This window comes from Erinaceus europaeus, assembly GCF_950295315.1.
Source record: "Erinaceus europaeus chromosome 6 unlocalized genomic scaffold, mEriEur2.1 SUPER_6_unloc_21, whole genome shotgun sequence".
NCBI lineage: Eukaryota > Metazoa > Chordata > Mammalia > Eulipotyphla > Erinaceidae > Erinaceus > Erinaceus europaeus.
In genome coordinates, this window is record NW_026647127.1 from 140483 (window position 1) to 167661 (window position 27179).

The window sequence follows — 27179 nt, forward strand, 5'->3', positions numbered from 1 at the left end:
GCTGAGTCCATGGGAGCAGGCTTCCCAGGTTCCCTTGCTTAGAATGCAGACATCCCTTGGTACAGGGTGCAATAGGAACTTTATATTACGTGATATCTGGGGTGACATTGCACTGGGTTTGTCTTTCTTCCAGTAGAGGAGGGAGATAGATAAAAAATAACAACAAGAGGCTGGGAGGTGGGGCACCAGGCTGAGTGCACACATGACCATGTGCAAGGATCTGGGTTTGAGTCCAAGTTCCCAACATGCTTAGAGATGAAACACGCTGCAGGTGTCTATCATTCTCTATTCTCTTTTTTCCCCTCCAATATATCTTTATTCAATAAAATAGACAAAAAAAAAGGAAAATGACTGACAGGACCAGTGAATTCATGGTGCCAGTAACCAGCTCCACTGAGTTACAGGATAGCAGAGAGAGAGGGAGAAAGATAAAGATAGGGAGAGGGAGAGGGAGAGAGAGAAAAGCAGCAACACAACACTGACAATTATTTCCATCATGTGATGAGGATTAAGCTTGAACCTGGATCTGGCACAGGAAAAGCAGGTGACTGTGCAGTACGAGGGCTCTTCTCCTGGGCCCATTAGTAACTTCTGATAGGATCCTGCCTGAGAACACTCCTGCTCATCCATGCCCAATACCATTGAGAGGTTTATATCTATGGCAGATTATTGTCAGTTCTGACACTAAATGTGTCCTTCTTTAGAAAAGATTTGATTTATTATTTCTTGTGAATAAAGATAAGAGATATTGAGAGGAGAGATAGGGGGGTAGAGAGATAGACTGGAGCCTGTAGTTCTGTTTCACTGTCCATCAAGGTTCCCTGTTGCAGGTGGGGGCTAGGGACTTGAACCTGGATGCTTGTGCACTGTAATCTGTGCGCTCTACCAGATATGCCACTGCCTGTAAACTTACATTGCCCTTCTAAACTGTTCCTTTACAGAGATCTGTTAAGGAGTCAAACAAATGAAGGTAGGAACACTGATGGCTGCTGTGATTAAATAACTGCAATGCACTGTGTGGAATTGCTCTGCTCACTATACTGACACATGAGGTCAGTCTAAGAGACTTTAAATGTTTCTTTTCTTTTATTATTTACTTAACTGCTATGTCTTGTGACCCACTATTCCAGAAGATCTTTTCTTTTGAATCCTTTAAAAAGAGACAAGGTGGCCGGGCGCTAGTGCAGCAGGTTAAGTGCACATGGTGTGAAGCTCTAGGACTGGCCTAAGGATCCCGGTTCGAGCCCCTGGCCCATAAGTGGAGAAGCGGGTCTGAAGGTGTATGTCTTTCTCTGCCCTCTCTCTCTTCCTCTCCTCACTAGATTTCTCTCTGTCCTGTCTAACAACAATGATAGTAATAACAAAAACTATTATAATAACAATAAAGAACAAGAGCAACAAAAGAGGAAAATAGCCTCTAGGAGCAGTGGATTCATAGTGCAGAGCACAGAGCCCCAGCAATAGCCCTGGAGGCAGAGAAAGAGAGAGAGAGACAGAGGTTTTGAGATAAGAGATCCAGGCTCACTGCAAGCCTCCACTGATCATGGAGTCTCCCCTCTGTGCTGTTTGAGCTGATCTGATGTGCACCTAGGGTGTGAACCTGGGGCTACCTACACAATAAAATGAACTTTGCTGTGGGAACTCTGTGCCAGTCCTAGAGTGTCCTTCTCCTTGTCAGGGCTACAAAAGAACAGCAGGCACCTTGCTCTATGCTCCCATCCCACTGCTCCTCCCAGCCCATGAAGTCACCAAAGAGAGAACACAGGGGACTGAAAACCCAGAAGCCAAGTACAAAGCCAGAGCTGACACAGGGAGTAACTGTGCATAAAAACAGTGGCTAGTACTTCATGCTTAGGATTGCTTTCCCTTGCCCTTCCCAAATTAGAGAAAGACAGTTTGCTGTGGTGTGGATTTGAGTTTTAAAAATGTGGTACATTTCTTTTTCTTTTTTTTTCCTAAAATGTTTTCTTAAAGACATTTTAAATTATTTATTTATTTATTTCCTTTTTCTTGCCCTTGTTGTTTTTATTGTTGTAGTAGTTATTATTGTTGATGTCATTGTTGGATAGGATAGAGAAATGGAGAGAGGAGGGGAAGACAGAGAGGGGGAGAGAAGGACAGACACCTGCAGACCTGCTTTACTACCTTAGAAGTGACTCCTTTGTAAGTGGGACGGTTCATTTCTTAATGAGAGAAAGAGAAAGAGTAGAGAAAGGAGGAGGGGGAGAAGGAAAGAAAGTTGCAGAACGTCATTCTGGATGGGTGCCCCGACCAGCAGGGCGGTGAACAGGGGCTAGGAACCTAAAAAACCTGCAATTAAAGGGACACAAGACACGAACAACTAAGCAAGACAGGTTTCTGATCAAGCTGCAAAATTTGATTGTGTTCACAGGCATTATAAGGCTTTAGGGAAGGAGAGGGAATGCTGGAGGAGGGGGAGGGGGAGCAAACTTCAAAGCAGAATGTTCCTTGCAACAAATGGCAGAAACCAAACTGTGTGTTGACTCACTTGATTACTGATAAATGGTTTACCTGAGGGAAAATGGCCTGCCCATGGGGGAATTAACACTTGTCTCCAGGGATTCCATTGTCTCAAAGCTTATCATCTATTAAGCAGAGAAATGGCTCCTGGCAGATGGGCACTGAGGATGCTGCACTAAGCAGCCCACAGTCCTCTGACATTGCTCTAGCTTGCAGTCTGGGAAATGGAGCTCATTTCTGAGGTATAGAGAGGAAAGTATCTTTCAACTCTGATCTTCTTGAGAATTTAACTTGGACTGTAAATGCACATCACTAAGAGGGCTGGGAACTCAGTCTGAGAAACACCAAGTGCAGAGGTGTTCAAATGCTGAGGACAATTTGCCATGGAACCGGGGTTCAAGAAATACTTCTGTGTAGACTCAGAGGTGTGACCTCATTTGAAAGGAGTCTCAGAAATACAAGGGCCTTTTTTGTAAAGAAATATACTAGCAAGGGCAACCAAAAGGAATAAACAAATAAATAGACTAGCGGAATCCCATACTGAAAATAAAAAGCTGTGAGGAATAGAGAGTGTAATCTGTATTTCTTTAAACATCAAGAAAGAAAGACATGATTAGTGAAGTAAATGAATAAATCGATTAACATTTTTTTTCTTTTCCTGTTTTGTTTTTTTTGCCTCCAGGGTTATTTATTCCTTGGGCTTAATAAGAATCCACAATTTCTGGCGGCCTATTTTTTAATTTTATTGGATAATACAGAAATTGAGAGTGGAGAGAGAGGGAGAAAGATGGACACAACTGCAGACCAGCTTCCACTATTGTGAAGCAACCCCCCTGAGGTGGGGAGTGGGATAAACCTTGATTCTTGCATAGGTCCTTGTGCTGACTACTATGTGTGCTTAACAGGGTACAGCGCCAGCCCCCTCAACATATATGTTTTTTAAATTTTTATTATCTTTATTTATTTATTGATGGGATAAAGACAGCCAAAAATTGAGAGGGAAAGGGGTGATATGCAGGAAGATACCTGCAGCACAGCTTCGCCACTCATGAAGCTTTCCCCCTGTAGGTGGGGAACAGGGGCTTGAACCTGAGTCCTTTAGCATTGTAACATGTGCTCTCAAATGGGTGTGCCACCACCCAGCCTCTCTCTCAAAACATTTTTTCAAGACAGCACTTCTTGGTGAAAAAAAATAGAGAGAAGACTTCACCTCTCTGGCTAGCAACCATCAAGCATGGCTAGAGGTGCAGAGGTGCAGGTCTGAGGTTTTTTTTTTTTTTTTTTTTTCTGAGAACATGTAGCCGAAAATGTGGAAAGGGGATGAAAAAGACACTGGGAACAGGTGAATTTGGGACAGGGGTATTGATGCCTTTACATTGTACAATGCCTGTTTTCTATTTTCATTATTTTAATAAAGCATTTTACCTAAAACAAATTACACTGTGATGACAAAATGAATAGAAAGACCCAACAACTATATTGTTCCCAAGATTTACAAATTGGTATATTCTTCAGTGTATTAAAGAAAACTTTTAGGAAGTCAGGTTTGACTTTTGTGCCACAGTAAGGGCTGGTCAGGATGGATGAAATGTGTGAAGACAATTAAGCTTAATACTAAACAGCAGCTATTGAGAGAGTTTTGAACTGCTATTTTAAATCTAACCATCCTAACTTAGAATATCTTGACACTTACCCATCAATGTGTCTGGAGTCTCATTTTCCTTAGAAGTCAGACACATCTAATGCTGTGCAGGAACCTTGAATTAAAAAAAAAAAAACTGGAGTTACAACCCACCTTTCACAAGATCTACTTGAAGAAAACTTGTTTTTAGCTTCCCTAAGGTTCACAAAGAATGAATCAACTAAAAATATAAATTCTTTTAGCTCCACAGACTTCACTATGGTTGGAGAGTAAACATTGCTGATTTCAGTAACTCTTTAACTGAATGCATAAGAACAATATATGTTTAAAAGACTAATGTCAACACTTGTATTTCTTCTTGCAGTGTGACTGTTTCCTTGTAAATGAGAGATATATATTCTAGCAAATTCAGCTCTTTGCAAATCAAGTTTAAATATGGATCATAGTTTAAAATATTTTCTTGCAAGGAAATATATTGTATCCACATAGCAGTCAAAGTGCTCCTTATTGTAGGGGCGAGGAGTAAATGCCTTGAAAGTGTGAGCAACTTTCAAGAGTAGAGACCATGTCTCAAATGATCTAGAATTCATGTTAACTAGGCAAAAACCTGAGGTGGTAATTACTAGGCAGAGGGTCCCAGGACAGGCAGGGAGTAGGGATGAGGACATCTCCTTGGTTGGAGAGAGGGGAGAGAGTTTAGGGAATCATTCCAGCCAGATGGGTGCTGGGTATGCCGTCTCTCTGTTTCTCTGTCCTTGCCTTTGCCTCTGTCTCCATATATATAAAATCAGGCATCTCATAAAAAATATTTTAAAAGATAAATATAGCTCTGAGCATGATCTAAAGAAATGCATTTCTGAAAAAAACTGATCAAATTATTAATCTGAGTCTATATGAGAAATAGTCTCATTATTAGTAAGGTACACCAAAGTCATTAAAGGCAAATACTGGGGGCTGGTGGTACACAGTAGGTAAAACACATATGGCTCAAAGCACAAGGACTGGCATAAAGATCCCAGTTTGAGGCCCCAGAACCTCACCTGTTGTTGGTATGTTTCTAATTCTACTTCTAAAAATCTTTTCTGTTTCATTTGGTTTAAATACCCCCTGCTTAACACTGCATTCTATTTACATAACACTGTATTCTATTTACATAACCTCTCTTAGCATGCACCACCCTCCCTCCAGGGCATTGGTGGTTCAGTGGTAGAATTCTTGCCTGCTCCGCCCCCTCTCCTTGTCATACCCTGATTTTCACCAGTCACTTTTCTCTCCACCCTCTGTATGTCACATCTTGTTTACACCCTACTTGGAAAGTATATAAAGACAACATTGTTCGTTTTAGTGAGTTGTGAGTTGGTAGTTGTGTTAGTTTAGCTTAGCTTGGTATAGATTGCGCTGCATCCTGCATGAATAAAGAGATACTGCATACAGCTCAACCATGAGTCCCTTGTCATCTGTTACCCGCCCGTGAAGCCAGCCCTTCGAAAACAACAACCTGAGTATGTGGGAGGTCACTTCACAAACAGTGAAGCAGGTCTGCAGGTGTCTTTCTCTCCCCCTTTCTGCTTCCTGTCCTCTTTGAGATTCTCTTGTCTTATCCAACAACAACAGCTATAACAATAACAACAACAACAACAAGGGCAATGAAATGTGAAAAACAGCTTCCAGGAGCAGTGGATTTGTAACAGATGACAAGGGACTCATGGTTGAGCTGTATGCAGTATCTCTTTATTCATGCAGGATGCAGCGCAATCTATACCAATGAGGCGCAAAATGCAAGGACCTGCTGAAGGATCCCAGTTTGAGCCCCCAGCTCCCTGCCTGTAGGGGAGTCGCTTCACAGGCGGTGAAGCAGATCTCCAGGTGTCTTTCCCCGTCTGTTCCCCTCCTCTATTTCTCTCTGTCCTGTGTAACAATGACGACATCAATACTAATAACTACAACAACAATAAAAAAGGGCAACCAAAGGGAAAATATAAAAAAAATAATAATAAAAACAAATGGGAAAAGATACACTGAAATGCCCAGCAGCATATGGCTAGCGGGCATCTCTAGGGGATACTGACACATATTATGAGGCCAGTCACCGCAATGAAGATGTAACTGGGGCGATGCAGGGCCATCCCGCTGTACTGTGGTGCACTGCGGCACCCAGGCTACTACAGACCCGCACGGATGGGGGACACTGAGCTGCACCCAGGGCCAGCATGGACGGGCACCGCAGTATCACCAGGGCCACGCGCATCTGCATGAACAGGGATTGCTGTCAGGTGGCTTCTTGCTGATACAAGGGGAGAAGTTCTGCTCATCCAACAGGGTTCCCAGGGCCTGGGAGTTCCTGGTAATGCCATGGAATCCCAACCAGGGGACTCGCCCATCAGCAAGGACACCTGTGAACAAGACACTGAGCTCTGGGAGGAGCAGAGGAGGAGGTTCCTGTCTGCTCAGTAGAGGCTTGGAGAGAATGGAGGACAGCTAAATATGGGGCCTGGGGCAGGTCCACTTCCTACTGAGGCTCAGTAGGACAGACAGGAGGGGACAGCAAACTCCTATTTAATACATCCGGGGATTCTCCTACATCATCATGGGAATATTTGTTTATAGATGAGTTGATACACGCATCCTGGTTTTCCTACCTGAGACCCAAGACTTCTAAAATGGAACCCAAATATAGTCTCTTACAAAGGCTTTCGGCAAGAACACTCTATTCCTTGATGGAACAGAGCCTTTGTGCAATCTTACAATAGTGACTCCAGAACACAGACAGTCAGAAAAGGAGTCTCATCCCGAGAAGGACTGTCAGGCTCAGCTGTATTGTTAATTACAGATAGACATGCCCTGGTGTAGACTCTGATTTTCTGTGACTGATGACAATAGATGGTCTATTTTATTTTTGCGGGGGCAGGGCAAATGGAGATGATTAAACAAGTTAATTTAATGCAACTTCATCCTTCATCATCTGTTAAGGCAAGATTCAAGTACAGTTTCCTCAGGTTTCAGTGAAGTAAGAATGTTATTGACAACAACAACAAGAACAAAAAGCTGAACTATATGTTAATAAAGTAAGAGTCATCTTAATAAAAGGTATGTTATACGATTTTCATTCTTGGTGTAAGATCTTTTTTCTCAAGATAGAGACAGAAAAACAGAGGGGCGAAGAGACAGACAAATAGACAGACAGAGAGACAGAGAGAGAGATGGTGCCAAAGCTTTTTTCAACATGGACGGTCTAGGCTTGAGGCTTTGTCATACAAAAGCAAGGTAGTGCTTTATCTAAGAGAGCCTTTTGCCCTTCCACTGATGCAAAAGCTTATCGAATCTTTTTTTTTTCTGTAGTAGGAATATTAGAAGCATAACATGGAATCATGGGGGAATATGAAGCTGTTGAATTAAAAACAAATAGTCCTGACAATCAACATCCAGTCAATATGTGAGAAGTAAGTCAGTGGAGTGAGGTCAGAGCCACATTCTAGCTGAGTCAAGGCCACTTCAGCCCAGGCTGTGCTCAGTCCATTTCACCCCCCCCCAATACTCTCTGTGCATGGGAGTTCCCCACTACAAGTATGGATTGACAGGCCTGGCAGTGCATCTGCTCCCAGGGTGGCCAGGATACTGGACACACACTGGGGTGGGGAAGGTGTCTTCCCAGGCCCTAAAGGTCCTGCTCTAATGACAGAACAATGCACCTACAGAGAAGCCCATGGAGGACAGGATCTGGGCATCTGGAATAAAAGCCACCTCTAGCCTGTGGACAACACGAGACCCAGGGAGTCATTTCATCTGGGAATCAAAGTCAGCACATAGCATCCAATGCTCATGTTCAAGCTGATAATTGTAGGGCCTGTAAATTATCTCTTAAATATCCATGTCACCCCTGGCAGAAAAAGGGTTGGCCACACTGACCTAGAGCAATTCCCAAAATAAAATACCTTTCTAGAAATGACTTGGGATGAGAATTGGGTCCCTGCCTGTAACCTTCCCTGAACCCCCGCACCCCCCACATGCGAATGGTCCTGTGTCATGATCCTGCTTCAGAAAGGGAGACATCCCAGAGGAGGCACTTTGGGAAGGCTGTGGCTCACCTCTCCCCTGCTGGCTCCTTCTCTACTGCCTGGCCTTGCAGACCTGCTGCCCTGGGGTCTCTGAAGTCATCTGCTCCAGATGGAAGGGTTCCTTAAGGGTGGGAAAAGACCATGAAATGGTGAGTCCAGATACAGTACCTGAGGGGATTCTGAATGATCCTTTTACATTTACCATTTTTTCTAGGTTACCTCAGTAAATCATAAGGGACAGGGACCTGTGAAAACACCATTTGTAAGGATGACAATTAACTGAGGGAAACTGTTATTTGTTTATGCTGAGGAACTTTTTATTTTTCCCCCAAGGGCTGTTGCTGGGGCTTGGTGCCTGCACTATGAATCCATTGTTCCTAGAGGCCATTTTTCCCATTGTTGTAGTTGTTATAGTTGCTGTTGTTGGATAGGACATAGAGAAATCGAGAGAGGAGGGGAAGACAGAGGGGGAGAGAAAGAAAGACAGACACCTGCAGACCTGCTTCACTGCCTGTGAAGCGTGGCCCCTGCAGATGGGGAGCCTGCAACTAGAACCTGGATCCTTAACCTGGTCCTTGCACTTCTTACCATGTGCGCTTAACCTGCTGTGCTACCTCTTGGCCCCCAGGAATGATGTTTTGCAAGACTGTAGTCATCTGATGGGTTCACATTCATATCTCCCTAAACTACATGTAGAAACTCTCACCCTGAGCCATATGCTATCTCCCTTGAACACAGGGCTTTGGGCCTCTCCCGTGCTTTTAGAAAATTTCTTTGATTCTTTTAGGAATTTCCAGTTAGTAAACTTCACTCCCTTTTTTAAAAAAATATGTATCATTGGATAGAGACAGAGATAAATTGAGAGAGGAGGGGATACAGAGAAGGAGAGAGCCAGAGACATTTGCAGGCCTGCTTCACTACTCCAGAAGCTTCAACAGGGGCTTGAACCTGTGTGCTTGTGCACTGTAATGTGTGTGCTTTTTCAGGACATGGCCACCTGGCCCTCAAACTCACTTCCTTACAAGGAGTATGATGACTGACATCAGGAAGAGCCTGATCAACATTATGGAATTTAATAAGCAACATTATTTCTATATTTATGCTGTAGAGCCACTAAGAATTCCTTTTGCTTCCTATGCCTTTACAGTTTCCCATAAACATAAATATCTGTAGTTTCCCTAGTAAACCAACTGCACAACATGCAGGTGGTATACCCATTAGAGTACAAATGTTATCAAGAGCAAGGACCTGGGTTCCGTTCCCTGCTTCCACCTGCTCTGGAGAAGCTTCATGGGCTATGACGCGGTGCTATAGGTGTCTGACTCTCTTCCTCTCCACCCTCTCCAGACAGGAATGCCACTCTTGTTTTGCTGCACAGACCTGCAGTGCAAGAAACTGGGAAGAAATAAGTTCAACTCCACAAAATACTGATGTCCATATTTCCTTTTTTTATCTGTGGGCCTCCTGTGCATGATTACACTGTGCCAGATGACCCGTGTTTTCTTTTGTTTTTCCCTTTTAATGTTCAGAAGAGAACGAGAGAGAATAACAAAGACTAAAGCTTCATGCTTGAGCCATTGGCTTTACAGACAAGTAGATGAAAAGGTTTTAAATGTAAAAGTCACGACCACATGGAAAACCAAGATGGAGGTCTTAGGAGAAAGTAACCACGAAGCTGTTCCTGGGCCAGCCTAGAACCAGTGACTTCTTGTCTCTGCTGGTGGCTCTCCTGGATCTTTGCAAGTAGGCAGACACCCACAGGCTAAGCAGAGGCACTGAGTGCTTGATCCTGAAGCTCCTTTCAAACTCGGAGAGACAGAGAGAAGCACTCTGTCATTCTCCCCTCTGCTCTTAGCCCAACCCATGAGCTTCTGCAGCTCTGTCCTCATCTGGCAGCTCAGCAAGGGTGGGGAGAGGGGCCTGAGCACTGTGTGTGCTGACTGACCCTGGAAACACCACACCACAGGCAGGAAGGTCCTGCCCTCAGAGCTGAGGCTCAAGTGTGGCTGCACTCTTCACTTCTGGGTTTACAAATGCCATTCAGAGAATGCTGAGCGTTCCTTTCTGTTGCTGAATTTCTGATATTTATACTTTGTTACACTTAATGTATATACTACATTACTAAACCTCATACATTAGTAGAAATGATGAACTTTTTAATTTGGGCCTTCTAAATTATTTCAGGCCTTCACAGAAAAGAACATATGATTGAAAAAAAGATTTCAATAGCTTTTTCATAAAAGAATGAAATAAATAAATTTATTTAGAGTTTCTTTCAAGTATTTATTTAGGATGAGAGGAATAGATCACCAGGTAGCCTACTTCAAAGCTCCATTTGTTGATTGATGAGAGAGACAAGAGATAGAATGACACATGACACAAGTGTATGCAGTGCCACAGACCAGACCTGAGATTTATGTTGCTGAGTTGTTTCTACCCAGTGCCAAAAACCATTCTGTAGCTGTCACTTACCTCTTTACTTATCCACCAAGCATAATCCTATTTATCCCAAAGGATACAACATCATCTTTACTTTCCTAGGGGATACTTCATTGAGTATATGTCCCATAACTTTTTTTTCCCCTCCTCCAGGGTTATTGCTGGGCTCGGTGCCTGCACCATGAATCCACCGCTCCTGGAGGCCATTTTTTCCCCCTTTTGTTGCCCTTGTTGTAGCTTCGTTGTGGTTATTATTATTGCCCTTGTTGACGCAATTCGTTGTTGGATAGGACAGAGAGAAATGGAGAGAGGAGGGGAAGACAGAGAAGGGGAGAGAAAGATAGACACCTGCAGACCTGCTTCACCGCCTGTGAAGCAACTCCCCTGCAGGTGGGGAGCCGGGGGCTCGAACTCGGATCCTTGCGCCGGTTCCTGCGCTTTGCGCCACCCGCGCTTAACCCACTGCGCCACCGCCCGACCCCCGTCCCATAACTTTTTTATCCAGTCATCTGTCAAAGGGCATTTGGGTTGCTTCCAAATGGGGGCTATATAGGTCCTAAACTGGAGAAATGTGGGCTGTGGTTTTTCTAGTTGTTCAGGAAGCTTGATGGACGCCTGTCTTTTATTTACCACTAGACACACAACCACCTCAACATTATGCCTCTGCCAGGCATCATTCAGTTTTGGATGAGACCTTGGTTTGCAAGACTATATGTTTCAGACATGTCCATGCAGCTTCCAGGGGAAGTTTCCAACACTGTCCAGGTCCCGGACCCCTAGGTGCTAATGACCGTCCACCACAAGTCGCTACTAAAGAATTCTTATCTGCATCTTCAGATTGGCCTACATATTTAAGTTATTTTTCTGAGGAAATGAAATAGTGTCCTATAGTAAGAACTAAAAAAAAAAGAAAAGAAAGAAAAAAGGCCCAATTCTCATGCAACCAACTTTTGAATGGGGAAGACAGAAATTCAACAGAAGAGACTACCAATCACGATGTGATTCTAGACTCCTGGAAATATTACCCAGAAAAAAACAAAGAGGGAAGTGAGGGAGTAAAGGTGAAAGATGAAACCTGACTGACACTGTGGAGAGGACAAACAAGGAAGGCTCCTTGGAAGAGCTCATTTGAAAGGAGACTTATTTGAATTTAATTTCTTTTTTTTGTTCAGAGCTCTGCTCAGATCTGGCTTATGGTGGTAGCAGGGTTTTAACCTGGGACCCTGAAGCTTCTGACATAAATGTCATTTGCATAGCCATTATGCTTTCTCCCTGGCTCTTGATTTATTTTAATCACTGCAGGGAATAATCCTGGCCCTGCCACCTGCACAGTGCCATTGAATGGCCCTAATGCCCAACTGTATAATATTTAAAATAATTTTTTAGAGAGAGAGAGAGAGAGAGCAGTTGGAGAAAGAGAGACAGAATCATCACAGCACCTGTCACCACCCATGACGAGACTGAGGCCATGTATGGTGCTGATGCTCAAATGCAGGGATTCAAACATGGGAGGCATGCACTCTTAAGAGATGAGCTATCTCCAGTCACCAAAATGTAAACACACTTTGAATTCATCTAAAATGCCACTGTGAATAACTGCAGGAACGATATAAAATTGAGGGGGAAAATTACACTTCTCACTGATATTTTTAGCTAAAATTGGTGTTACGTCCTGGACCCAGACATGAACATGTTTATGTCCACAGTGTCAGTGAGACAAGCCCCACTCCTTCATTTAGACATGGTTAAAGTCAGTCACATCAGGTTCTGTTTTTAAAGGAAAAATGGAAAGACTCTAAGTTACAGAACAGCCTGACATGTGCTTCCAAAGAACATGAGCTGCTCAGAAGGGTCCCCAGAACAACAATCCACATACTGTTACTGTGGTGCCGATCTCCACATCTCAGCTTCCTCACCAGCCTGGCCACCACCACAGGCAATGCTCTGTCTTAATCTTATCTTCATATTCACTGAGCATGCTCTTACCAAACCAGATGTGTGTGGGCACTCACAGGACTAACTGACCCTACTTCTCTAAGTTGATGTCAATGTCCCTGAAGCCCCGAGGCTGTCCCTCCAAATAAATGTGCAGCACAGGGAGTTTCACCTGGAGCTATTCAGCACTGAGCTCGGCCCCCCAGAGGAAGTCCATCCGGTGACAGAACAGAATCTCTGGGGTCTAAAAACTCCTCAGATGGTGCCCACCTGCAGCCAGGCTTCATCTCTGCACACTGATGTGCTAAGAACGCTGTGCTCTGCACTAATCTCTGCTCCCTCACCTCAATAATAGTAACTCTGAGCTTCCTTCAGAAGTATGTTTAAATTCTAATATGCAGTTCATTCTGACGGAAGAGAACTTCTAACAGCTGCTGGGAAAATGCAAGTGCATCTGCGTGTATCTTGGATGCTGAATCCCAGGCCCCAGACTGTTCAGTTATTTCCCTAACGTGTTCAGTCCTGGCTATGCTGTGTCATGTTCATAGGTAAGGCCTGTAGGACTCCAACATCAGAAGCTAACTCAGTAGGAATCAAAAGGTTTGGGCTCTGTGTGTGCGTATGTGTGTGTCTTCATCCACACATCACTACCCCTGGCATGTGTGATGAGAGGGCTCAGGGCAAAAGCCATGGCTCAGGTGCTAGCTCATCTGGTAGAGAGCACATGATACCATAGTAGAGGACCTGGGTTCAAGTCCCTGGTTCCCTCTTGAAGGGGTAAGAACTCAGGAGCAGGTGACCAGTGTTGCATGCGATCATCTTCTCTCTTTATTTTGAATAGAGAGAGAAACTGAAAGTGGAAAGAGAGATTATAGAAAGGGAGAGACACCTGCTGCTCTGCTTAACTGCTCTGTGAAGCCTCCTTTCCCCCCGGGTGAGGACCGGAGGCTTAAACCTGGGTCCTTGTACATTATCTTAGCTGAGCTCTATAGTGTGTGACACTGTTTTCCCCATCCATCTGGGTGCTCCATCGAATGAAAAATGGGAAAAGAAGAAGATAAAGAACGGCCTCTAGGAATGGTGGAGTTGGGCAGGTGTGGAGTCCCAGCCCTGGAGGGACAAAATGAAGCACAGAGTAAAGGCCGTCTCACACTAAACATTTCCGTGAACTTTCAAAGGTTCAGTGTTCACCTCACTGTTGCCTTCCTTCTAGCTTTTGCTGTTTGTCTGTTTTCCTTTTGCCATCATCTTAATGGGGGCCTCCAGGTTTATGGGAGAGTTGACATAAGGGCACAATCCCAATCACTGTCTCTGTAACCTATGGAGACACCCGGTCTCCTGCCCTCAGTAAGCAGAAGCGCCTTTGAAGAAGCTTCTGGAAGCTCCAGGTGGGAAGCAGTGACGTCAAGGTCATAGGCATGTGGCTGAGGTCTCAGACCCACATCACTGAGTGCACCCCTTCTTACCATCCAGCAGGACGGGATCCCCCTGTGCACTGTGACTCCTGGTGGACTTGGGGTGTGGTCTCCAACCCGGGTCCTGGTGCCTCCTCTCAGAGCAGAAGTGCAGACCCATGTGGAACCATGAAATCAGGCAGGAGCAGGAGTGGGAGCAGGAGCAGGAGGCAGAGGCTCAGGGCATAGAGAGAGCAGGGGTGAGTCTTTCCTGGATGAGTCATGGTGTTGAGGGAGAGAAGGCACAACCCAGAAATGGGAGTGGTTACAGCTGTAGGTGGGGCCTTTGGCTTTAAAAGTGGTGAACCTTGTGGGGTTTGCTCTCTTTCTGGGGAATACCATGTGATCAAGGAGAAAGTGAGTGAGTTCATTCCTCTCCCTCTCCCTCTCTTGTACACTAACATGTTTCGTTTTCTCTACAGTTTAGTTTACTTGGATAATCATGCTCTCTTTTTAATTCATTTTTGAGATTGGCGTGAGACACTTTCAGAATGGGGGCAGATGCCCCCCCATTATCTCTTTAACAATTGTGTGGGATGGAGGGGCTGTGAGTCAGTGTTGGGATCCCCAATAAAGGCCAAGCAGTGTCACTTCACTCAGGTGACCTGGACTGTGTCCTCCTGGCCACCATCACAGGGAAGACTGAGGGGCTGCTGCAAGCAGGGGCAGGTCTTGTGTCAAAGCCCAGCAGCTCCCCCAAGAGCTCCTGTGAAGGGGAGACCCAGGTCCCCAACCAGCACTGGCCCAAGTCAAGGGCCAGGAAGACACCAAGGTCATGACCTCAGAGGTTACAGGGGCCTTTGATTTTTTTTTCTCAGCTGCTCACTCCCTGCTCAGCTCTGGCTGATTCTGGTGCTGAAACAGGATTTGGGATCTCAGAGCCCCAGGCTTTCAAGTCATTTGCACAACAATTCTGCTGACTGGCCAACCCATTACAGGGACATTGGCAATGCAGATTGGGATCACAGTGAGACTCCCAGCTCATACATCAACATACCTTTAAGATCTGGGGTCTGGGAAGGTGTGGGCAAAGGGAGCCCTGAGAAGTGACACTGCTGTTGGGAATGCAAACTGGTGCAGCCCCTTTGGAAAGCTGCAGGGAGAGTCCTCAAACAAACAAAAAGGGCAGTGCCTTAAGATCCAGCAATACCATCCCTAGGCTTCTATCCAAAGACATGGAAGCACTGGTTCTCAAAGATATCTGAGCCTGGGGGCCAGGTGGTATTGCAGCAGCTTAACTGCACATGGCAGCACAAGGATCCTGGCTTGAGCCCCAAGCCCCCTGCTCCACACATGCAGGGAGGGGTCGCTTCACTGGGGGTGAAGCTGGTCTGCTGGTGTCTGTCTTTCTCTCTCCACTCTCTCTTCCCCCTCCTCTCTCAATTTCTCTTTGTCCTTTCCAACAACAGCAATGCAACAATGGCATCAAAGTTGGAAAAATGTCCTCCAGGAGCAGTGGATTTGTAGTGCAGGCACCCAGCCCCACAGATAACCCTGGAGGCAAACACATTGAAAAAAAAAAGGTATCTGAGCCCCATGTTCTCAGCTGCACTGCTTACAGTAGCCAAACAGGAAAGCAAATAGCCAATAACAGATCACTGAATAAGAAGTTATGGGAATAGGTATTAATCATTCTTGAAAGTTCTGTAGAATTAAATGAATCTTTTTTTAACTGGAAACAATGAATAGTGTTGTTTCCAGTCATTAATGTAGGAACACAAGCAGAATGACTTCTGGTCCACTGGGTTATCAAGCAAACTTACCAACATTGATCATGGATGTTTAATAGTGAAATCTGGCCTAATAGTGAAAATATCTAATAATGAGACCTGGTATCAAGTGCTTTTTTCTTTTTTTTCTTCAATTTTTAAAATTTATTTATGTTTATTTTATATTTTCCCTTTTTATTTATTTTTCCCTTTTTATTGCCCTTGTTCTAGTTGTTGTTGTTATTGATGTTGTCATTGTTGGATAAGATAGAAATGGAGAGATGAGTGGAAGACAGAGAGTGGCAGAGAAAGATACACACCTGCAGACCTGCTTCAAAGCTTGTGAAGGGACTCCCCTGCAGGTGGGGAACCTGGCAGGCGGTGGTGGTCAAAGCAGGATCCTTACGCAGGTCCTCATGCTTCATGCCACCTGTACTTAACCCACTACACTATACCACCCAAGTCCCATCCATTGCTTTTTTTTCCAGTCCTCTTTTATGATTAAATTCATGAATAACTCCAAATAAACAGTGTGACACGTAACTTTTTAGTATATTCTTGTGAGAGTTTGCTTCCTACCTTGATGTTCATTACTCAATTTCTCTCTTGTAGTACACAAATGGGCAGAGAGGTAGAGAAATAACTGCATTTGTATGTATAGAGACATGTAGAAATAGGGAACGTTAAAGCAATACTATGTCTTATTTATCTACTAGGGAAACATATTTCAGAATCTTTATGTCTTGTACTTCTGATACATTTTTGAACTAGAAGTTTAGACACTTCTGCTTTATTCTAAGGAATCTGAGGATCAGCAGAATTGCTGTGACTTGAACTGCAGCTCTTTCCCATCTACATTTTTTCCCTCTTTATTTTCATGGAGGTTAAGGGAGCCTTCCTGTGGCTATCAAAGAAAGAACATGCAGAGAAAAAGTCAATCGACTGTGAGAGATGGTTAGGTCTTCTCTTCAAAAGAACACGAATAGAACAACTGTTTAGTACAAACATTCTTTTTATAAATTGTTATCTGTGACCACCTGTGGCCAGTAGTTTTGTATTCTTTAGGTCAGCTCCCTGCAGTGCCTCCCAATCCTCCAGCAGAGACCCTCATACTCCCTTCCTCCTTTAGACAATGGAGAGATTGTGAGCTCTGAAGCCCAGCCCAGGGTGGGGAGATAGTTCTGCTTCAGATATAAAAGATGGGAGAAGGCTGAGGGGGACATGCTGCTGCCTGTAGGCCACTGTGGGTGGCACGCCCTTTTGCAAAAGAATAAATAAATGCCTTGCTTCAATTCCTTTTTTTTGCCTTGACAACTATTTTTAATTGGACATCATTTCAAACACTAGGAACCCAGGGATGCTGATGGCTCACCCCACTCCTGCCACCTAACAACATCCCATTTGTTCTTTCTCTCTGAATTTAAAGTCGACTGAGAAATTGAGAGGAAGGGGAGAGATAGAGATGTGGAGAGATAGAGACCCCCACAGACCTGCCTCACCTCTCCTCCCCATGCAGGTGGGGAACCACCAGGCCTCCAACCCTGGTCCTTGTGCAGGGAAGTCTGGGAACTCCAGCAGGTTCCTCACAGCCCAGCAGCCCAGCACAGGTGTTCAGATCATTTTTCCAGGAAGGGGTTGGAGCAGTGCAAGAAATGGAAGGGGATACACCCATGACACAAACACAGGGGGAGCAAAGGCAGAGCTCCAAGACCCTTCTGTCTCTGTGGCCACCTCACCAGGACAGGGAACTTGGCGCCTCAGCCTCGTAAACCTGGTGCCATGCCCAGTGAACCGTCTTTTACCTCTCTCTAGCTCCTGGGAAGGAAGCTCCCAGGAACAGATCCTGGGAACAGACTGCAAACACCCTGCCCAAAGTAACAACTATTCCAGACCAAGGGGCAGTGCAATGAGAGCAAGGCCAGCCCAGGAGGGGCCCTGCTATGTTATGTTGCCACCTTGTGGTCACAGAGCAGAATGCACCTTACAGCCAACTAAAGGGCTCCCATATTTCTCCCAAATTTCTCTTCACTTTCTTTTCCAGACACAGATCCAGGGAGAAAAACATACAGAGAAACACCAGAACACTGTCAGCTCAAGCTCAAGGGGTGCGGGGGAACTGAAACTGGGCTCTTAAAGCCACAGGTATGACAGGCTTCAGCAGAACTCCTAAGCACAAGTTCTTCTTATTTTATTTTATTTAAAGAACTCACAAAGTTTTATACCACATTCAAATATGGGTCACACAAGGTATGTTGCTTCTCCTCCTCCTCTTCCTCCTTCCTCCTCCTCCTCCTTCCTCCTCCTCCTCCTCCTCCTCCTTCCTCCTCCTCCTCCTCCTCCTCCTCCTCCTCCTCTTCTTCTTCTTCTTTTTAACCAGGACACTGATCAGCTCTGGACTATGGTAGTCTTAGGGATTGAAAATGGGACCTTGGAACTTCAGGCATGAAAGTATTTTTGCATAACCACTATGCTCTCTACCCCCACTCTCTTTTATTTTAAATAGTTGTATTTTATTGTATTATTATATTTAGTTATGGGGAGAGAGAAAGATGTCAATGCTCTCCCAGTCGAAGGGCTTCTTTGAAAAATATTTTTATTTTCCATTACTTTCTTAAATAGCTTTACTAATGATAGATAGGTATAAAGACAGAAAGATGATAACTAGGCAGTCACTTCTGCCCAAGCCCTACTTATTTATTTACTACTTTATCACATTTTATTTTATTGTTATGTTTAGTAATGAAAGCTAGAGAAATGGAATGATACAAAAAGTGTGAGAATGGGCAGGGTTAAATAACATAATGCTGATGGAAAGAGACTCATACTGGAAGCTCTAGGGTTCCTGCCTCACCATGATGCAGAGCTGAGCAAGGCTCTGGTAAAAAAATAAATACTTAATAAATAAGTGTGTGTGTGTGTGTGTGTGTGTGTGTGTGTGTGTGTGTGTGTGTGTGTGTGTATCAGAGTGAAAGCACAGCACTGCTCAGCTCAGACTTATGCTGGAGAGCTGGGGATTCAACCTGAAGCCTTGGAACCTGAAGCATGAAAGCTTTCTATGTAAACTTTAAGTTAGCTCCCCAGCCTCCAAGTTTAGATATTATTAACTGGCAAAGATCCTGAACACAATATTAAGAAGAAAAAAAAGTAAAATCGATTATAGTGGTAACGCCATTATGTTAAGAAAAGACATCTGGGGAGTCAGCGGTAGCACAGTGGGTTAAGCACACATGGCACAAAGCACAAGTACCAGCATAAGGATCCTGGTCCAAGCCCCTAACTCCCCACCTGCAGGGGAGGTCACTTCACAGGCAGTGAAGCAGGTTAACAGTTGTCTATCTTTCTATCCCCCCCTCTGCCATCCCCTCCTCTATGCATTTCTCTCTGTCCTATCCAACAACAATAACAACAACAGAGAAAATAGTTTTTTTTCCAAAAAAAATAGGAGTAGGAAAGAACAGACAAACTGTGAGAGACAGAGTACGATTATTGTTTATATTTGGAGGGTGGATTTGTGGTTTTTTCTAATTTGGTCTATAAGTGGTAAAAAAAAAACTGAAAAAAAAGACTGAGGAGATAGCATAATGGTCATACAAAAGCACCACTATACTCCATATATCTCTCCTTCTCCTTCCTCTCCTTTTCTGTATTTCCCTTCCCTTCCTTTTCCTTCTTTAGCTGACCACTGCTTAACTCTGGCTTATGCTGTTGGAGACTGAATCTGGAATCTTTGGTGCCTCAAGCACTAAAGTCTTCTGCATGAACTACTAAGTAGTCCCCCCAATTTCACTCAGAGAGACAGGCACTCCCCCTTGGTGCTGTGACTCTCATTTTTTAATAAATGAATTTGATTTAATAGCACAGAGAGAAATTAAGAAGGAAGGAGAAATAGAGAGGGGAGAGACAGAAACACACCTATAGCACTGCTTCACCACTCCTAAAGCTTTAACCCCTGCAGGTAGGGGCTGAGGGCTTGAACTAGGGTCCTTGCACATGGTAACATATACACTCTACTGGGTGTACCTCTGCCCAGCCCCTGGTTCTATGGTACTCCTATGTGGTACCAGGGTTCATCTGGGCCAGGAGCACCCTACTAGGTATGCATCCGACCTCTCTCAGCCCCTAACAAAGATATTTAAATATTATATGGAGCAGAGCATGGTGGGTGGTGCAGCCAGTTGAGCACACAGGTTACCATGTACAGTGACCTGGGTTCAAGGCCCAGGTCCCCACCTCTGGGGGGAGGTTTCATGAGAGGAGAAGCAGTGTAGCAGGTATATTTCTCTCCCTATATCCCCTTTCATTTTCAATTTCTCTCTGTCTCTACAAAGAAGAAAGTAAATAAATATTTTTTTTAGATTTTTATTTATTTCCCCTTCTGTTGCCCTTGTTGTTTTTTATTGTTTGTGTACTTATTATTGTTGTTATTGACGCCAGCATTGTTAGATAGGGCAGAGAGAAATGGAAAGAGGATGGGAAGACAGAGATGGGGAGAGAAAGACACCTGCAGACCTGCTTTACCACCTGTGAAGTGACTCCCCTACAGGTGAGGAGCCAGGGGCTCAAACCGATATCTTTATGCTGGTCCTAGTGCTTTGTCCCACATGCAATTAACCCACTGCAGTACTGCCAACTCCCATAAATAAATATTTTTAAAAAACTTTTAAAAAGACTAAGAAACAATGATTTTGCTAGGCAGGTGAAATAGCTCACTTGAATAGTGCATTGGCTTTTCCATGTGTCTAATGCAGGTTTGAACCCTGCCCCCACTTCACTGAAGCAAGCTTTAGTGCTGTAATCTATCTATCTATCTATCTATCTATCTATCTATCAATCAATCTACCTATGTATCATCTATCTCTATCACAACAAAGAATTATTATGGTTATTCTGGGAAATGGCATAATTCAGAAATAGGATTGACTCATTGCTCAGAATCCTTCAAAGCAGATGCCAGGATCTAACTCCTGAAACGAGTCAGAGATGGGTGAGCTTATAGCAGTAGCGGAGTGGACTCTCTCTATGATTCTATCTCTCTCCCTGTGCCTCTTTCCCCTTCCTTCACTCTCCCTTCCCACTATCTCAGAATTTATAGTTGATGGCTTATTTTTGTAATTGTCTATTCTTGCCTTTCCATTTTTCATTTCTCTTCTTTTCATAATGTCTGTTGTTGTTTTTACAGTGGTGGTGTTGTCTGGCTAACTGGTTTTGATTGAACTGCATCAATCTCTGCTTCAGCTGCTATTATACACTCTGGGGTTTGTGACTTCATCTGAGAAAAGACTCTAGTGTGCCCTTATACTCACACACACAACAACTTAAGAATGATAGGACAGAAAACTACAAACAACGTCAATGAAAAAATAAAGAAGGTAAAATTGAGAGCAAATAAAACTGTTAGCACAATGAATCAGGACAAGACCCCAGAACAGAGTCCAGATAAATCAGAAGGAATTCTAGATTAGAAAGGTATGCAAACACTAATAGACATGATGATCACAGAAATGAAGACAACTATGGAGGAAAGGACAATCAGAAATAGGGAAACAACAGAGGAGACCCTCAAGGAAAATACCAGCTACCTCAAGGTAATTAGAGAACTGATAGCTGAGCTAAAAGGCCAACTAGCAGAACAAGTTACTGAGCTGAAGAAGGAAGGTAAAGGAAGGGAACGAAGATTAACAGAAGCAGAAGAAAGAATTACCAGACAGAGAGGATGAGCTAGAGAAATATAAGAAGGATGTAAAAGAGCTAAAAGAGAGATTGAGAGACACTGAAAACAATAACAGAGACATATGGGATGATCTCAAAAAGTAACACTTCATAATTGGCCTACCAGAGGAAAAAAGAGAGGAAGGGGAAGAAAATATCCTAGAGGAATTAAGAGAGAAAAACTTCCCAGCTCTCAACAACAGAAAGGACATTAAGATTTCAGAGGCCAGGAGAGTCCCAAACAGGATAAACCCAAACCTGAAGACACCATGACACATCATAGTTACAATGAAAAAAAGTAAGGATAAAGAAAGGATCCTGGGTTCTGAGCAGCAGCACAGCCAGTTAAGTGCACATGACCTGAAGTGCAAGGACCAGCATAAGGATCTGGGTTTGCGCCCCTACAGGGGGTCACTTCACAGATGGTAAAACAGGTCTGCAGGTGTCTATCTTGATCTCCCCCTCTATCTTCCCCTCCTTTCTCCATTTCTGGCTGTCCTATCCAACAACAATACTACTAACAACAATAATGATAATATTGCATTTGCCAGTCCCAACCTAATCAATGTAACGAGTACCACCTCAGCATGCTTCACTTCAGACTGTGTCAAGAGACTTCAGGTGTGGAATGACAACCTTCAGCTTCATTACTTGGGTGAGACCTTTCCTTCCATAGTATTCTCTAATTCCATCCCAGGAGGTTCACTCCCAACAAAGTCCCAAAACCTAGATATAGATCAGGTCCCATGAGATAGAGCATATGTTCACACCATCCTTAAACTAGGGCAAAATATATACCTGAAAGCATAAGTACACAACAGTCTGCAGTGAGTCAGTATAAAGTTCCTAATGAAATAGTATCTAATTAGATTTAGATACCCTCCTCACCTCCTTCCTATTACAGTTCTCTTACTCACTCCAAAGCTAACCTTAACAAAGCAAGGACTGCAAACCTGAATAAGGGCAAGAGACTGGCTTACGTTAATGATGACTCTTTAGTCACTATCAGGCCACCCCATCAGCTGGGGCCCTATTCGGGGAGTCCTGAGTTTCTCAAACAGACATGATGGGCCTAGGCATCAAATAATTCCCTCTCTCCATTGTTACCAGTCATCTCTATCAAAAACAACCCTATGTGGGCCCCCCATTGGACCTTGTCCTCACCTTGGATCAACAATGGTAGAGAATGTTCTATCCTCCCTTTGGAGGATGGACAACATAAGCTATGCTACACCTAAGGAAGATCGGTCCTGATATTGGGGCAGCTTGGAATGCTCCTACTCGTGACCACAGAATGTGAGCTCAGATCTACAGGGATGCAGAATTCACATAGGCTCCTAAGTTGAATATTGGCCCCAGTCCATATCAAATTGATGGGGTTTACAGTCAACAATATTTATACCCCTTTCCCATATTAGGGAACTACTCTCTTCCCTGATCCAGCTTTCTGTCCCTTTTCCAGCCATGACATCACCTCCCCAGACAATACTGGGATCCACTTGCATATCAGATTTCAGGCTCAGAGGAAAAATTAAAAACAAACTAGTATAGCTACAGGACCTTTGAAATATTACTAAAATATGCCTATTAGCTATCTCCAAAATGGAGGGCCCGCCTCCCCAACACGCCATCTGCACTATTCCAGCCTTTCACATGTATCCATAAACTAGGGAAAATATATACCTGAAAGCAGAAGTACACAAGAGTCTGCAGTGAGTACCCCCCAACACTTCATCTGCACTATTCCAGCCTTTAGGTCCATGACTGTCAACAATTTGTTTGGCTTTGTATGTTAGTTCTCTTTTCTGCCACCAGGTTCCAGATGTCAGCATGATGCTGACCAGACTTCCCTGGACAGACAACCCCACCAATGTGTCCTGGATCTCTGCTTCCCCAGAGCTCCACCCTAATAGGGAAAGAGAGAAGCTGGCTGGGAGTATGGATCTGGATCGACCATTCAACTCCCATGTTCAGCGGGGAAGCAATTACAGAAAACAGACCTTCCACCTTCTGCATCCCACAGTGATCTTTGGTCCATACTCCCAGAGGGATAAGGAATAGGAAAGCTGGCAGGGGAGGGGATGGGATATGGAGTACTGGTGGTAGGAATTGTGTGGAGTTGTACCCCTCTTATCCTATGATTTTGTGAATATTTCCTTTTTTAAATAAATTAAGAACGTGAAGAATTTTTTTAAAATTAAACATTTTGAAAATTGCCTCCCTGCAGAGATTTTTTTTTTTGGCTTCCAGGGTAACTTCTAGGGCTCAGTGCCTGCACTACAAATCCACACTGTGGATGTGCCTAGGTGAGAAAGGATTAAGAGGCCCAGAGGTAGTCTGAGCACTAACTACTGTGCCAGGACTGTGGGGCTGCTCACCCTTTCACCATGAAATTTAAACAATACATTGCATGGCCCGGCTGCCACATACAAATACATACACTACAGTGCCTAAGGATACCAGGGAGTAAGCCCCGTGACCTTGCCTGCAGGGGGGAAAGCTTCACAGATTCTAAAGCAGGGATATGGGAGTCTCTGTCTCCTTCTTCTCAATTTCCTTCTCTAGAAAAATAAATATTGAATTAACAAAATAAGCACTAAGGTGCAGAGCTTACCCTGCAGTCCTTAGAGCCTGGCTTCTGGTAATTGAAATATGGGAATAGGAGAAGGAGATTCCAGGGTTTAGAAGAAGCCTTTCCAACTATAACTGACTTCTAGAGAAAGTATTCTGTAAAACTTTGGAGGATTGAGTTAATGCAATGACAGAAAGGCAAAAATATAAGTCAAGGGAAGGTTAGAATGTCCCCAGTAGTCACAAGCAAGGTCCCATCAGTGTAAATCAAAAGAGCTTTGAAGAATAGACTCTGCGGGGTTGTAGGCCTCAAAAATATTTTTATTCTATCTCTTTGAGTAAAAAACAATTAAGAAACCCGTGATTTTACGATTTAGCTTTCATGGATGCAGGCCTACCGACCAGTTTAGAGAAACAAATACATTAACTGGGTATTTTGAAAGGAGGCACTGGTGATCTGTTTATATATCCTCTGTGCAGCTCTACTTGCAGGCCAGTATCTGAAGAGAGAAAATCATGCCGGCAAAGAGCTGCAAGGAGGTGGCAGGTGCCGGCACTGGTAGTGACAGAGAACCATTAGCTGTAGGAGATTTGATTTCACTTTGTTTAAAGCCCCCTCATGGCTACCTCTACAGAGTATTATTTAATTTAGTTTTTGTTTGCTTGCTTGCTTTTTTGTTGGTTTTGTTTCAAACAGAGCACTGATCAGCCATGGCTTATTGGGAATTAAACTTAGGGCTTCATGTATCTTGGGACTGAATGTTTGGAGCTTTAATGCTAGTACCATCTCCCCAGCCCAACACACTCTCTATTCTTTTGAAATTACCTTCTGAATATTTCTGAATGAATCCTGTTATGGCTGGCTTTTATACCACAGCCTCTGTTCAGGTGCTTAAAATATCTATGTTCAACATCTTCTCACACCATCCAGTTCCATGCTGTGCTACCTCTGCAACTGCTGCCTGTGACTTCTGAAGAATAGTTCTTGCCCAACTGCCCAAATCCACCTCAGTCCTCAACCATCCAGCTCAGTGTTCCTGTCGCCAAAAAGAAACCTGCTGACAGCAGCTTCTCTCCTCATGAACTAAGCTTTCTACTTTTCACAACACCTCAGTCAGTGCCCATCTGCCACACAGCTGAGCAGCTTCTTCCCCTAGCAGACTGAGGTCCTGCATTCCTGGGGTCACCTCTGGAAAAACACCAGTCCCCGCAGGTTCCAGCAGGTTCACTAAACTCAATGGTCACAGGCAGAAATACTTAGGAGACAGCATTTCAAATGCATGAATGAGCACCACAACATCTGCAAACTGGACACAGCCAGGTGGGCTCTCTAGGGCAGGGAGAAGCCTGTCTGCCTGCCTTGTCTGCAGCATCTACACTAGGCTCCCTTCTCACCAGCGCTGAGCTGGCCTGGCTGAGGCTTCACTTCTGTCCCGAGGCCCTGCTGGACATGGTCACTTCCCTGCTGCTGGACAACTCTGCCCCAGACAGCCTCCCACTGGATCCTAAAATATCCAGGCTTAACACCCATGGGAGGAGAGGCAGGAGCCCAGCAATGCCCAGGGGGGACTAATGGCCACATGCCTCTGAAGCTCCAGTCGCCATTCCTTGTACAGGAACATTTCTGAACCAGAAACTAACTAGGACAGAACTGTCTGTGGGATCAAAAGTTGTTGGCCTGTTGGCCTCTGTGTCCAGAAACAAGGATGAGCTGTCACAGTTGACCTACTAGGAGAAAATGGACTGAACTGATTTCGGCAAGAGCGGCAAGAAAAAGCAGAGAAGATCCTGGAAGACTGACCTAAAAGGAAGACTCAAATTGTTTACAGTGATGCTGTATCTGTGTTGATGGATGGATTGGGGATGTTTTTAGATTTCTCTAGTGTCTCAGACAATCCAGGAAGTGATGCAGTCAGTGTCTGGATTAGGCATGGAGTCTACTATGATAGTGGGAGGTGGTAGAACTGGGATTTCCATTAGAAAGAAACTCCATTTCATCCCACAGTGTCTTAGCATCCCTACCTGCCTCAGAGCCAGGTTATGCTGAAAGAAGACAGGAATGTTTTTGACCAGTATTTTTTTAAATTTCTATTTATTTATTTAAAAAAGGATATGTTAACAAAACCATAGGATAGGAGGGGTACAACTCCACACAATTTCCAACACCAGATCTCTATATCCCATTCCCTCCCCTTAAGGAAGACAGGAATGTTTTTTACTATTATTTTTAAATTTCTTAGGAGACATTTTATCCATACCATTCTAATACTCTCCCATCAATAATTATATGTTGAAAAAAGTGTATTGGCTTGCTTTGTAGCATAACCAGACTAAAATGTCTAATTAAATAATTTATTATTATGACTTTTTTTTTTACCACCAGGGTTATTGCTGGGGCTCTTGGCTGCACGATGACTCCATTGCTCTCCACAGTCATTTTTCCCTTTTCTAATTTGCTGCGCCAGAGAGATACAGAGACGGGGAGAGAAGGATAAAGGCAGACATCAGCAGCACTGCTCCACCACTTGGGAGGTTTCGGGGTGTCTCTCTCCTTCTCCGGCAGGATGTTCTCCAGGGGAAAGGTAACAGGCTGGTTCTTTCTCGCTCATGACAGGGGTGACACGAAGTAAAAGACACCAGGGGACTCTTAGCGTGAATCTAGAATCTGAGTCCTTAGAGTCCCAGAATCCTAGAGTCCGTTTATTAGCAAAACTGACATGAGTTAAATAGAAAAGCAATGGAGGTAATTATTGTTGCAATATGACAGCAATTACAGGTTTCTTAACAGTCAGCATGCCCCTAAGGTAGGGGGTTGGTATGACAGGAATTGATGAGATACAAGACAGTTATTTTCCATAACACAAGCAACTTAATTATCCAAAGGTATTTGAGAGAAGCATAGGGGTTAAACCCGTAGGGTGAGAGAGAGAGAAGATGGATATCAAAAGGCCATATAGTTTGGCATTTCTCTTGTCTGGGGTCTGAGGTGTGTGATGAAGTGTGTGATAAGATGTGTTCTTCTGTGATCAGAAGGTGACTTTGAATGAGTGAATCTGTGGCCATGTGGCCTGCAGTTAATGGAGGGAAGTACTGGGGTATCTGTGGGCCTGAGAGTCAAGAAGGAAAGAACCAAGTCTGAGTTTCCCCCCTTATGCTCACCTCGGTTGAGAGAGATTTACCAAGA

At 44.1% G+C, this 27179-nt stretch overlaps 1 long non-coding RNA gene across 1 annotated transcript in view; it reads right to left on the bottom strand.

Annotated features, from left to right (window-relative positions):
• LOC132536151 (uncharacterized) overlaps positions 1 to 8254 on the bottom strand; it is a 35905-nt gene extending 27651 nt beyond the window's left edge. Inside the window, exons 1-2 of the long non-coding RNA XR_009547821.1 lie at positions 8209 to 8254; positions 4175 to 4238 (exon numbers count right to left, since the gene is read on the bottom strand). This is a non-coding gene — a long non-coding RNA (uncharacterized LOC132536151). The remainder of the gene's footprint in view (positions 1 to 4174; positions 4239 to 8208) is intronic.
• Between the last annotated feature and the right edge of the window lie 18925 nt (positions 8255 to 27179).